The sequence below is a fragment of the Fundulus heteroclitus genome, chromosome 4 (assembly GCF_011125445.2).
Source record: "Fundulus heteroclitus isolate FHET01 chromosome 4, MU-UCD_Fhet_4.1, whole genome shotgun sequence".
NCBI lineage: Eukaryota > Metazoa > Chordata > Actinopteri > Cyprinodontiformes > Fundulidae > Fundulus > Fundulus heteroclitus.
The window spans coordinates 5,036,672-5,049,595 of NC_046364.1; positions in this window are offsets into that span (position 1 = coordinate 5,036,672).

Below are 12,924 nucleotides of genomic sequence, written 5' to 3' on the forward strand. Positions count from 1 at the left end.
TGTAGAAGACTGATCACCAGTTACTACTGATGATGGATGCCAGTTGTTGCTGTTTTTTCAATTTAATAAATGAAATAATTTGAAAACTGCTTTTGTTATTTATTGAGAATACTTCTGCTATTAACAGATCTGGAACAGTTAAATATGGGGAAAATGTTATCTTAAAACAGGGATGGAAGGGCAAAATACTTTTTTTATAGCACTGCAAGCAGTTAAACTAATTTCTAGAGGGGTTTCTGACAAATGCTTGATGGCTCTCAACAGACATCAAGACAAGAAGTTATGTCTCAATTTGGAGGCTGCATTTGCAGACTGATTACGTCACAACGCTCTGATGAAGGTTGACCAAATTCATGAGTCTTTCAAAGGGTTCTTCAAATGCAGCGGACAAATGCATCCTCTTGTCCCCTGATTTGCTGGTTGGGTCCGATGTATCCTTCGTGGCCCAGCCTATCCCACGTGTCTTTGTGGGCTAAAGAAAACGGAAACAACAATGACAGAGAGGGGTAAAGTGCTGTGAACAAAGTTGGCTATATTACACGTTCTGCGTCATAAAAGCAACTTTAGAAGAAAGGTTTTTAGGAAAGAAGTTAGCTATGAAGACACAATTTTAAATTTAACAGTGCTCGGACATCCACTGCTGCTGCACTGCCCAGCAGCCGGCTCGTTTTTAGCTGATCGGGTTGTCGAGGCTTATTGCTATCAATCTCCCGCTGGGTTTCCACAATGAGTTAAAAGCAGAAATGATATGGTCAGATATCTAATACCAATGTTTGTTTAGCCTGCAATAGATCCAAACTCACAGAACAAAACAAGGGTTCTAAATGTGTTGTCTTTCTATTGCCAGTCAAGACAGCAATGACAAAAAAAAATTCTCTCTTAGCAAAAAAAAAAAATCTAACAAAAGAAATATGGCAGTGTCCTCTGGCTATACACAGCAAAATGCAAAGATCCAAAACTTACAGGACCCATTAATGTGTGGAAATGTTACATTATTTTATGAACACTTTTACTCCACAGCAACATCTCAGCTCGCCCTGGAGTACACATATGACCTCACAACTAATCTTCACACATAGGAAATGGCCGCCCTGCGCCGTTTCAGAAATACACAATCTTGTTAAAATACCTATTGCTTAACCCTTAACTAAGAATATATCTACAAATTTTAAGAAGTGCTGTGCATATTTATAATGATTTGTCACAGATATCACCTGTTCCTGATAACCAAGGCTCCATCCTAATACCTCTGTTGGGTAAGGACTCTATAGCCAAAGTGGAAGTGCGTCAGTGGTTGCCATAAGTGCTGTCCGATTAATGGAGTCAGTAAGGAAGGAAGTAAGAAAAGGAGCCCGTATGCTTCCTCTCACAGCACCTTTAGAATAGGAACCTCCCAATGTCCCTTACCGGCAGTAAGGAGCTATAACAAATCCCACAATCCTTTGTGTGACATGACGTATCAGCACAGCCCACCTCACAGAAATTTAAAAAAAATGTCTGGAGAGAAGAAAGTTTGCACTTTGTAGTAGAGGCTGACATTTTTTCAGGAATCCTGCGGGTCACGTGATTCCCACGGGAATCACGTGGGATGGGAGTCAACATTAGTAAATATCACGTGACTGGGACGGTACAGGATTAAATATCAACGGAAGCAGACGGGAGCGGGAGTAAACCAATAGCAGGTACAATAAACTAGGATCGATGGCAAAAAATTAAATACAAAAGAAAATCAAAAATGTGGGTTCGCCGCCGTCATTTTGTATTTTTTTTTCCCCAAGAAACCTAAACTCTAATGCAAGTCAAAAGAACTACACGAACCAGAAGCCAACAGTGCTTTCGGTCTATGTTTTCCGCCAGCGCTCAAAAACAGAATGGGGGGGGGATCAACTATGGTGCGCTCCATAATCAACTGCTAGTGGCAAACTCAACCTGGAAAAGTTGGATTTGCAACGTCAGAAGTAAGGACTTATCTTATTAAACTCACAGAGCGACTGTAAAGTTGCAAACAAACTTGACAAGAGTTGAATGTCACAGTGTTATCACTCATTACCCTGCTTGTAAAATGTGTTTCCTGGACTCATTTTCCAATGTGCAACAGTGTAATAATACGGCCAATAATTTAAAACTACTTTATTATTTTATTTAGTATTATTTGAACAGTTGTGTTTTTTTTTCTATTTTAACTCACTAACTGAACAATGTGTTAACACTTCTCTTTCACTTTTTAACAAAACTAAAACATGTCTACTTCCATGTCTTGTCGCATAAAAATGAGACGTAGCTGACTGGATCGACTTTTCCTGGGTCCAGTTAGCTCCGCCTCCAGCTCCACGCCACCCCCGAAAATTAACATAATCTCACTCTCAACTTTTGATAAAAATTGAGAGGTCTGTCTAAGAATGTGTTTAATGATCGATGAATGTATTGGTTCTGATAGTAAACCCTAATTAGTTTATGGATATTTTATTGCAAATGGAAAAAGACTAATACGCTTGAATGATATTCAACTTTTTGTGTACTAAACTGAGTTTATGAACTATTGAGGTACATTATCTAAATTGTGACAGTAATGCCTTTATGCACTTTTTTCTTAATTGAGTATAGATCTCTTGCTAGGTGCATTATTCTTTAGTTTCAGCAATTTGAAACATAAAAGTTACTTCATTGTTCATGTGAAACAATTACTTAATGAATTAGTAAAAGGCAACATTGTACATTTTGTTTATTCAACTAAGATAGGCATGGTCTGTTTCCTTGATTGTTGCTATTATTATTTATTTATTATTCCTTTTACTTTAACTGGCCTTTACTACTAACCTGACTCTAGCCAGATGTATTTCGCTCCACCTAGCTCCCCTCACATCCATCTGGGACTGATCCATAGGAATTGCCTTTTTTGAAGGCTGGGCCTTATCAAAAATCCTTGCATATAATTGGATAAGCCACTTGTCTGTCATCTTTATCAACGTGCTATTTCAACCACTCACACCGAGGCTAACCCGTGACGCTGTGAGAGCACCGCAGGAAAAAAAAAATTAAATGTGTTTGCGGCTCTAGTGGCACGTGTTTTATTGACAGTGAGCTGACAGGAAGAGGGGGGAAGACAGGCGGCAAAGCGCCACAGGTCGGAGTCGATCCCGGGCCGACCGCGTTGAGGACTAAAGGCCTCCTAATATGGTTTGCGCCAACCGCTCCGCCGTGGGCGCGTCCGCCACGGGCGCGCCCCGGTTATACAAAACTTGCCAAATCCGGTCGGGAGAAGGGCGAAAACATCGTTTCCACCAACAAAAGCCTTCAGAGCCATTCTCTGATGTTCTTTTAATGAAACAATATTAGGTAGATAGGACAACACGAAAGAAATAGCAGCATCAATGTTAACACTTGCTTCCTCGATGCGAGCCGCCATTGTCTGAATCAGTCTCACGGTCTCTTCTCCACTACGTCACATCTATGAAACTCCAGCCCTGCGTCCTGATTGGTTGGACAATAAAATTGGTTGAAGAAATCACTCTCCATGGGAGATGTCCCAGATGGAGTTGAGTGAAGCTAGGCGGAGCTAGGTGGAGCTAGGCGGAGCGATATCAATCTGGCTAGAGTCAGGTTAATTTACTACAGCTAAAACAGGAACTTAACTGACCCTTCATAGACATTCAGGTTTAATGTATTGCCAGACAACTTAATGAAGAGAACAAGAATGGGAGTGGGGCAGGAGCGGGAGTCATTCTGAGTGGGAGCGGGATGGGAGTGGGAGTAATATTAACAGGAGTGGGATGGGACAGGACTTTTTTTTTCTACTCTGGCACGGGATTGGGACGGGACACAATTTTTTTCAGTGGGAGTGGGATGGGACAGGAGTGAAAATCCACTCCCGTGTCACCCTCTACTTTGTAAAACATTGTCAGAAGGCTGTAGGTTCTGGATTTGACTAGATTTGTGGCTAAAGAGTCTTTGCAGTTGCTCCACTTTATGAAATGGTGTGCTAAATCAGGCTTTTCAGTAATGGGTAAAATGGGTGCAAAAATGGGTGCAAATGTTATGTGTGTGTGTGTGTGTGTGTGTGTCTGTATATATTTATATATATTTATTTATATATATAATAATGCTCATCCCTGGAAGGAGCCACAAATTACTTTTAACTGTTAAGAGAATATATCATTTGTCTCTTGCTTTCAAAGCATTTCGCATCAAGAGCAAGTTAAGTCAGTTAAGGCTGTATAAGCTCATTAGGAGGGCCAGCTCTGTCCTGGGATGCCCCATACACCCGGTGCAGGTGGTAGGAGACAGAAGGACCGTAAGAAAAATCACATCACTGATGGACAATGTCTCCCACACCATGCATGGAGGTGCTGCAGAGCTGGAGAGCTCTTTCAGTGACAGACGGCTGCACCCTAGATGCTCTAAGGAGCGCTTCCGCTGGTCCTTCCTCCCGGCTGCAGTCAGGCTTTATAATCTTTGCTGCTCACAACAGACATTATAATTGTTTACATCATTCCAATGATTGCATAGGTTCTAATCCAACCGTTAATTGTTTATACTGTTCCCAGATGGTATGGTAACTTGCACACACCTTAGCTAGAGATGCTGATGCACTATTATGCGTATTGCATATTCTTTGCATATATTGTTATGTAAATAGGCAGAAGTTTTTTTTCCACAATAAATAGTCAAATAGTTTTTTCCTTTGTCTAAAATGTAGTCCAGTATTTACTCTTATCTTCTACTCTTGATGTTTCTTTAGAGCTAACTTTAGATTAGACCGTTTTGCTATTTTTTATGCTTCTATTTTCTTTCTTATTGCTAATAATTGTGTGTAGTTGTCCGTGTGTTTGCCATGTCACACCCAAACTTCCCTATTGCGGACAATAAACAAACTCTTATTTCTTGTCATTGAGTTTTTGTCCCTGATGTTCTACGTGGTTCTTCAATGGCTCAGTCCAATGGTCACCCAGTAAAATAAATTGACAAACACAAAAGAAAATGTTTTGGGAGACAATATAAAGGGTGCTCTGAATAAAAAAAAAAAAAAAAATATATATATATATATATATATATATATATATATATATATATATATATATATATATATATATATATATATATATATATATCCATCCATCCATCCATTTTCCAAACCGCTTTATCCCTCATGGGGTCGCGGGGATTGCTGGTGCCTATCTCCAGCGTTCACTGGGCGAGAGGCGGGGTACACCCTGGACAGGTCGCCAGTCTGTCGCAGTATATATATATATATATATATATATATATATATATATATATATATATATATATATATATATGTCCAAGGACATACATATGAAGAGAGAGAGAGAGAGAGAGAGAGAGAGAGAGAGAGACTCAACTTTATTTATCTAAGAATTTATATAAGAAGAGTGAATATAGTGGAAAAGTGCATAAGAAAAGTTGTAATGTGCTGGAATATGTTTCCTTTAGATATAAAATATCTGCACAGTAAAGAGCGCTTGCACTTGCATTGCAGAGATGTACTGACCTTACAGATAAGTAGAAATTATACAGACTACACAGTAGTTGACTTAGATTATTGCACTTAACTGCAGAGATGTACTGATATTATAAATAAGTAAAAAAAAAAACACAGACCACACAGTAGTTGGCCTGTGTTATTGCACAGTGAAAGACAATAGGTAATGTTTTGCAAAATATGTCCAAGGAGGGGGTTGTTGACCCTTGTCCCTTTTCCTATCACCTCCTCCTTTCCAAGTGAGGAGTTGTACAGCTTGATGGCTTGAGGAACAAAGAAGTTCAGCAGTCTGTTGGTCCTAATTTTGGGGAGGAGCAATCTTCCACTGATCTGGCTCCTCTGAGTGGTGAAGACAGTGTGCAGAGGGTGGCTGGCATTGTCCATAATGTCCAGCAGTTTGTTAAGTGTCCGTGTCTCTGCCACCGTCCCCAGAGGATCCAGCTTCTTGTCAATCACAGAGCCAGCTCACCTGACCAGTTTGCCTAGTCTGGAGGTATCCTTCTTAGATGTGCTGCTCCCCCAGCACACCACGGTGTAGAAGAGGACACTAGCAACCACAGACTGGTAGAACATCTCCAACAGCTTGTTGCATATGTTGAACGACCTCAGTCTCCTCAGGAAGTGCATCTTGCTCTGTGTCTTCCTGTGTAGGTGGTTGATGTGTGTTGACCAGTCCAGTTTATTATCCAGCCACACCCCAAGGTATATGTATGAATCCACAGCCTCCACCTCAGCCCCCTCCAGTAGTACCTGCTTAGTCTTTGGTCCATTCCTCCCAAAGTCTATGACCTGCTCCTTCATCTTGGAGATGTTGAGCTCCAGGTGGTTGGTGTGGCACCAGGTGGAAAAGTCCGGCACCAGACTCCTGTACTCCTCCTCTTTGTTGTCCCTGATACACCCTACAATGGCTGTGTCATCTGCGTACTTCCGTATGTGACACAGCTCAGAGTTGTAACAGAAGTCCAAGGTGTATAGGGTGAAGAGGACAGGGGCCAGCACTCTGCCCTGGGGGTCTCCAGTGCTGCTGACCACAGTGTTATAGATGGTGTCTTTCAGCCTGACATTCTGTGGCCTGTCTGTGAGATAGCTGGAGATCCACGCCACCAGGCAAGGGTCCACTCTCATGCTATTCAGTTTGTCTCTGAGCAGGGAGGGCTGGATGGTGTTGAATGCACTTGAAAAGTCCAGGAAGAGAATCCTTGCCATGGCACTTCCCTTATCCAGGTGGGAATGGGCTGGATGTAGTAGGTAGAGTATGGTGTCCTCCACTCCTACACCTGGCTGATATGCAAACTGCAGGCGATCCTGGGCGTGTTGTACTTGAGGTCGAAGGAGATTGAGGAAGATCCGCTCCATTGTCTTCATCAGATTTGAAGTAAGTGTCAAGTAAGTGCCGCAGGCCAGAAATCATTCAGCTCACTGGGCCGGGTCTTTTTAGGAACCGGCGTGATGCAGGATGTCTTCCATAGGGTAGGCACTCTCCCTAGTTGCAGGCTAAGACCCATTGTAGTGGTTCCCCCAGTTCAGTAGCACAGGTTTTCAGTAGCCGTGGACACACCTTGTCCGGGCCTGCTGCTTTCCTGGGTCAAAGCTTCCTCAGCTGTCCTATATATATATATATATATATATATATATATATATATATATATATATATATATATATATATATATATATATATATATATATATATATAAAAGATTCACTGTCTATAGCTGATGCATTTTTCCTACATTTGCACCTTCTCTTATGAGCCGATGTGGCAAGTGAATTTCTCCAATGTGAGATCAATAAAGCTGCCTTCTCCCTTGATGTGAAGGCATTTTCATAGAGTCGAGTGGAGGTTTTTATTTTGTGTGTTAGAAAGATTTGGATTAGGGAAGAACTTTTTGGATTGCATTAAAATAATTTATACAAAACCAAGTACAACCATGGTCATAAATGGCATAATCTCATAATTTTTCAGACTCTTTAGAGACACCAAGCAAGGAGATCCAATTTTCCCTATTTTATTCATTTTAGCCATTGAGCCATTAGCTGTTTTAATACAAAAGGAGACAAATATTAAAGGGGTTGTGGCAGGTGGTAACAAATCTAAACTTTTTTCTTGTAGTGACGATAATGTTTAGTATCCTGTAGCCTCTACACAGGTTGTTCTTGAGAAAGTCGACTGTTTTTTTTATAATATCAGGCTGTAAGGTAAACTGCCACAAAGACTGCCACAGAGACTATGGCTGTGTTTATGCAAGCCTCCTATGGTTAGTGCAGGTAATTCTAAGTGACTTTCAACAGGGTTGAAGTATTTGGGTGTGAAATCATGTGCTAACTTAGAAATAATGAAAATCGATATGACTTCCCCCTCAACTAAAATGAAGAATAACCTGGAAAAGAGGAAAATGTGGAATTCAACCCATTAGAGGAAGATAAACACTGTAAAAATGGTTATTGTACCACAATTTCATTATTTGTCAATGATGCTTCCAATCTCACTATCTGGAGAACATTTTAAGTAATACAATAAAAATGATAACAGATTATCTGTGGGATCACAAAAAGCCAAGAATAAAACTACAGAATTTCTATAAAACAAGAAGGGATGCTGGGCTGCCATTACCAAATGTGAAACTGTTCAACATGGCCTTTGAGATGAACAAACTTGAATCACTGCAAAAAGGTAATGTATAGATGTGTAGTGCGTAACAATTGAACAAGAGAATACTGCCCCCTTCAGTCCATTTGATGTTCTGTCACAAAGAATCCCGAGTAAAGACTGGAAGTCTAAATCTTGCAGCGTTCCAACAATGTTTGGACTAGATTTCATAAATTGCTCAGGATTTCCCCTTATAATAATAATAATAATAATAATAATAATAATAATAATAATAATAATAATAATAATAATAATAATAATAATCATTATCTTCATTGTGATTGCAACGTACATTACAATGAAATTTAACCCATCCCCTTGGGGAGCAGTCGGCTGCCATTGTGTGATGCCCAGGGACCGATCTGGGGTTAAGAGTCTTGCTCAGGGACCCAGAGTGGCAGTTGGTGGGGGTTGAACCCACATGAACAGGGGTCCGTTCTTCGTACGTTGCTTAAAACATCCGAGATCAAATGACACATCCAAGATGATTTCATCCGGCTAATCATGATCCGGCTAATTGGGTTCTTCGAACACACCTGTTGTTTACGATTAGTATCACTGGATTGAGTTATCTGAGACAACTGTGCGTTCATGCGTTTGTTTAAAAGGGGAAATGTATCGATAGTAGAAACATTGATCAGCAGCGCTGCTATTGGCTGTTCAGCATGGCCACAGAACGCCCACAGTTTTTCTCCCAAGCAGAACACGAGCTTTTAATGGAAGGTTATGCCGAATTTGAGTCATTAATTAAAACGACAGGGAACACCTCAAAGTCTGTTAAAGCCAGGACAGAGGGCTGGCAAAAAGTAGCAGACAAATTAATGCGTAAATACTGTCCATGGTAGATGTTCCTATCACTTTCTACAGTATGAATTTTTGCATTTTAATAATTTAATATTTACTTTGTTCTTTTATATCAGAGCCTCCACGGGACCCACTAGAACATGGGAACAAGTAAAAGTGAAGTACAAGAATATTCTACAAAATGGTAGCCTTTAATTATTATACTTTATTTTAAAAAGCCACTTGTTATGTCAAGAGATCCAATTATCTATAAAAAAATGAAATTCTTCCTTTTCCAAGTCATACACAGTTTACATGGTAAAACTGTATTGCTCCGTGTCTAGATAATCCATCCATAGTTTTTTCTAATACAATATACGGCTCGACAGGAAGCAAGCCTTTCAAAGTAAAACTAAACTTTACAATAAAATGGCCTGAACAAATCTTACCGAATATGATAAAAATAAAAAGCAAACCACCATACAAATAACTTAAATATTTTCTATTTATGGCTCTGACACCACTTTTTCCTCTTTAAAAACCACTGTTAAATGATGTGTTTGTCTGTTTATAACAGCCACCAAGAAAAATCTCTCTACAATTACACTGTCGCGCTGAGCTAAAGGATCCTGTCTATTGCGCAATACGCAATTAATTCGAAAAACTCTGAAATTATTCTTGCACCTTCCACAACAGGTTGCTGTCGTAAAAATGGACATAGCTACGACAGACTTCCCTATCTCCTCCGCTTCTAAAGCTGTGATCTAATACTGTTTACATAAAATATGCCTGCTCTCGAGCAGGTTTAAGCTGGCGCACATGTTGCTATGACAACAAGTGCAGGAAGTCTTTCGAAGAACCAAACGATCCAAGATCATGCCAAATCGTCAACAATCAAATCCAGCTAACTGAGTTAACGACGTACGAAGAACGGACCCCAGGTATATTCATCACTTTGGAACAATCCGACTATAAAAGTGGAAGGAAAAGGGCTAACTGGCTGCTGAGGGGCATTACAACTATTGTGGATCTTGTTGAGGATAAAACAGTTAAAACCTTTCTGGAAGTGTTTTGAGTGAGATACTAAAGGAAATTTCTGAACAAGTCATTGTGGTACAGAATTACCTCATACTACCTCAAAACTGTCAGGCAGCTTTTATGTTAAAAGTGGCATCTAAAGTAATACTGATACTTACTCTGGTAAAGTAAGTATCAGAATCAGAATAAGACATACTTTAATAATCCCAGAGGGAAATTACTGTCGTTACATGCTCCAGATATACACACATTTTTAAACATATATTTACAACATTTCACACAAGGTAATATAAATATATACATATATATACATATTTGTATATATATATATATATATATATATATATATATATATATATATATATATATATATATATATATATATATATATATATATAAAACCACAGATCCAAGTAAAGTGGTAGTGATGTAGTGACTTGTGCAAGAACAGGACAAAGAATGAATGAATGTGTCTGAATCACTGAGGGAGGCGTTGTAAAGACTGATGACAACAGGCAGGAATGATTTCCTGTGGCGCTCTGTGGTGCTTCTGGGTAAGAGTATCCTCCTGCTGAAGGAGCTCATCTGCTGGGTCAGTGTGTCATGGAGAGGGTGTGAGACATTGTCTAAGATGGACTGTAGCCTGGACAGCGTCCTCCTCTCTGCCACGGTCGTCAGAGTGTCCAGCTCCTCCCCCACAACATCCGCCGCCCTCCTGATCAGTTTGTTCAGTCTGTTGTTGTCGGCAGCCCACAGCCCGCTGCCCCAGCCTGTGACAGCAAAGAAGAGCGTGCCGGCAACAACAGACTCATAAAACATCCTCAGCAATGTCCCACAGATTTTAAAAGACCTCAGCCTCCTCAGGAAAAAGAGTCGGCTTAGACCCTTTTTGTTGACCGCCTCGGTGTTTCTAGTCCAGTCCAGCTTATTGTTAAAGTACACTCCCAGGTACTTATACTCCTCCACAGTGTCCACAGGAACCCCCTAGATGGAAACAGGGGTCACCGGTGATTTTGTCCTCCTCAGATCCACTATTAGCTCCTTAGTCTTTGTCACGTTGAGTTGCAGATGGTTCAGCTCACTCCAAGTGACAAAGTTGCCCACCACTGTCCTATATTCACTCTCATCACCCCCTTCAATGCAGCCAACTATTGCTGAGTCATCAGAAAACTTCTGAAGGTGACAGGACTCCTTAGTCCTTAGTTAGTCAGGTGCAATAGTTGAAGTCTGAGGTAAAAAGGGTGAAGAGGAAGGGGGAGAGGGCAGTCCCCTGAGGGGCCCCAGTGTTGCTGACCACCCAGTCAGACACACAGTTCTGTAGGCGTACATACTGTGGTCTACTCGTCAGGTAATCAACAATACAGGACACGATGGGGGCCTCCACCTGCATCGCCGTCATCTTCTCACCCAGTAGAGCCGGACAGATGGTGTTGAAGGCACTGGAGAAATCAAAGAACATGATTCTCACAATGCTCGCCGGCTTGTCCAGATGAGTGTAGACTCTGTTCAGCAGGAAGATGATGCTGTCCTCAACTCCCAGGCGGGGCTGGTGGGCAAACTGTAGTGGATCGGTGAAGGGCCTGACCATGGGCCTTAGCTGACTAGCCTCTCAAAGGTCTTCATGAAATGGGACGTCAGTGCCATATCCACCTCCACAGCTGAGCTGTTGATCAGCAGTGGAGCTTGGTGAGGCCTGTTCTTCCTGAAGTCGATGATGATCTCCTTCGTCTTCTCCACGTTCAGGATCAGGCTGTTGTCTCTGCACCAGCCCTCCAGCTGCTCCACCTCCTCTCTGTAGTCCTGGTCGTTGTCGTCTCTGATCAGGCCCACCATTTAGTTCTTGCTTTATTGAGACTCTGTAATATTAAATCATTAAAGAAAGCTAAGATTATTGTATCCGACCCTGGCCATCCACTTTGAGCTGAATGTCACATTTGGCCATTAGGACAGAGATATAGACCGCTATTCTGTAAAAGCATTGGAGCTTAGGAAATCCTTTACTGCCGTTACCCTCATACTTCCAGCAGGAGAGGATCCCACTGACAACCCATTTCTGTGCTGAAAGATTTTTCTTGATGAGGTTGTTGTATGTTTTTTACCTTTGTGTAACTGCTGACTGTACAGCAAAATGCTCTTCATGAGCAATAAAAGTTACCTGAACTAAAGCCTACTTTGAATTAGTCCAGCCCCTATGTCACTTTATTTGAATGATGCAAGAAGCTGCATAAGCAAATCTTTGAGTAAATGGGAATTTATTTTACCAAACAAGTCAGTTTTTATAGTTTATTGAAATATACCAAATAAAAGTAAGTGTAAGCTTAAATTTGCACCCATATTAAAAAAAATAAATAAAGTTGCTCCATTTGGGCTTTCTCTGCCTGCTTTGATCTCTTTATCTGTGCTGTTTAAGACATGTATTCATATTGGTTACTGCTTCTTCATCTATCAATTGTCTTCCACTTATCACTGAGTGAACAGGTCCGGAAGGAAAAATATCCTCCAGAAATACTTAAATCTACAGACATCTTGCTGAAAATATCAAATGTTGTGGCATTTGCTGGTGGAGTTTAGTGCAGCTGAATTGAAGCTGTCTACCCATAAATGAGGGGGAAGTGAAGATTCCTCTTAAAATGAAAAACATCCACCTTTGTTTCACCCTGCTTGGTTTGCATAGGAATATTGCATTTCATATTTTTTGCTCCGCCTGTTATCTAAGGGAATATAAAATCTCTAAATTCCATTGATTTCCCCAAATCAATGGAATAGTAGTAAATAATTTCACCTTCATGCATTTCTTTCCAGTTAAAATTATGAAAATGAAGTTTTAACGTAGTATCAAAGGAGGAAAGAAATTAAAAAGAAACAAAAAAATGGATTTAATTCTTTATTTTTTTGGTATAAGCATGAGAAGTTAAACAACATATATATTTGATCAATACAGTCTATTAACTATTT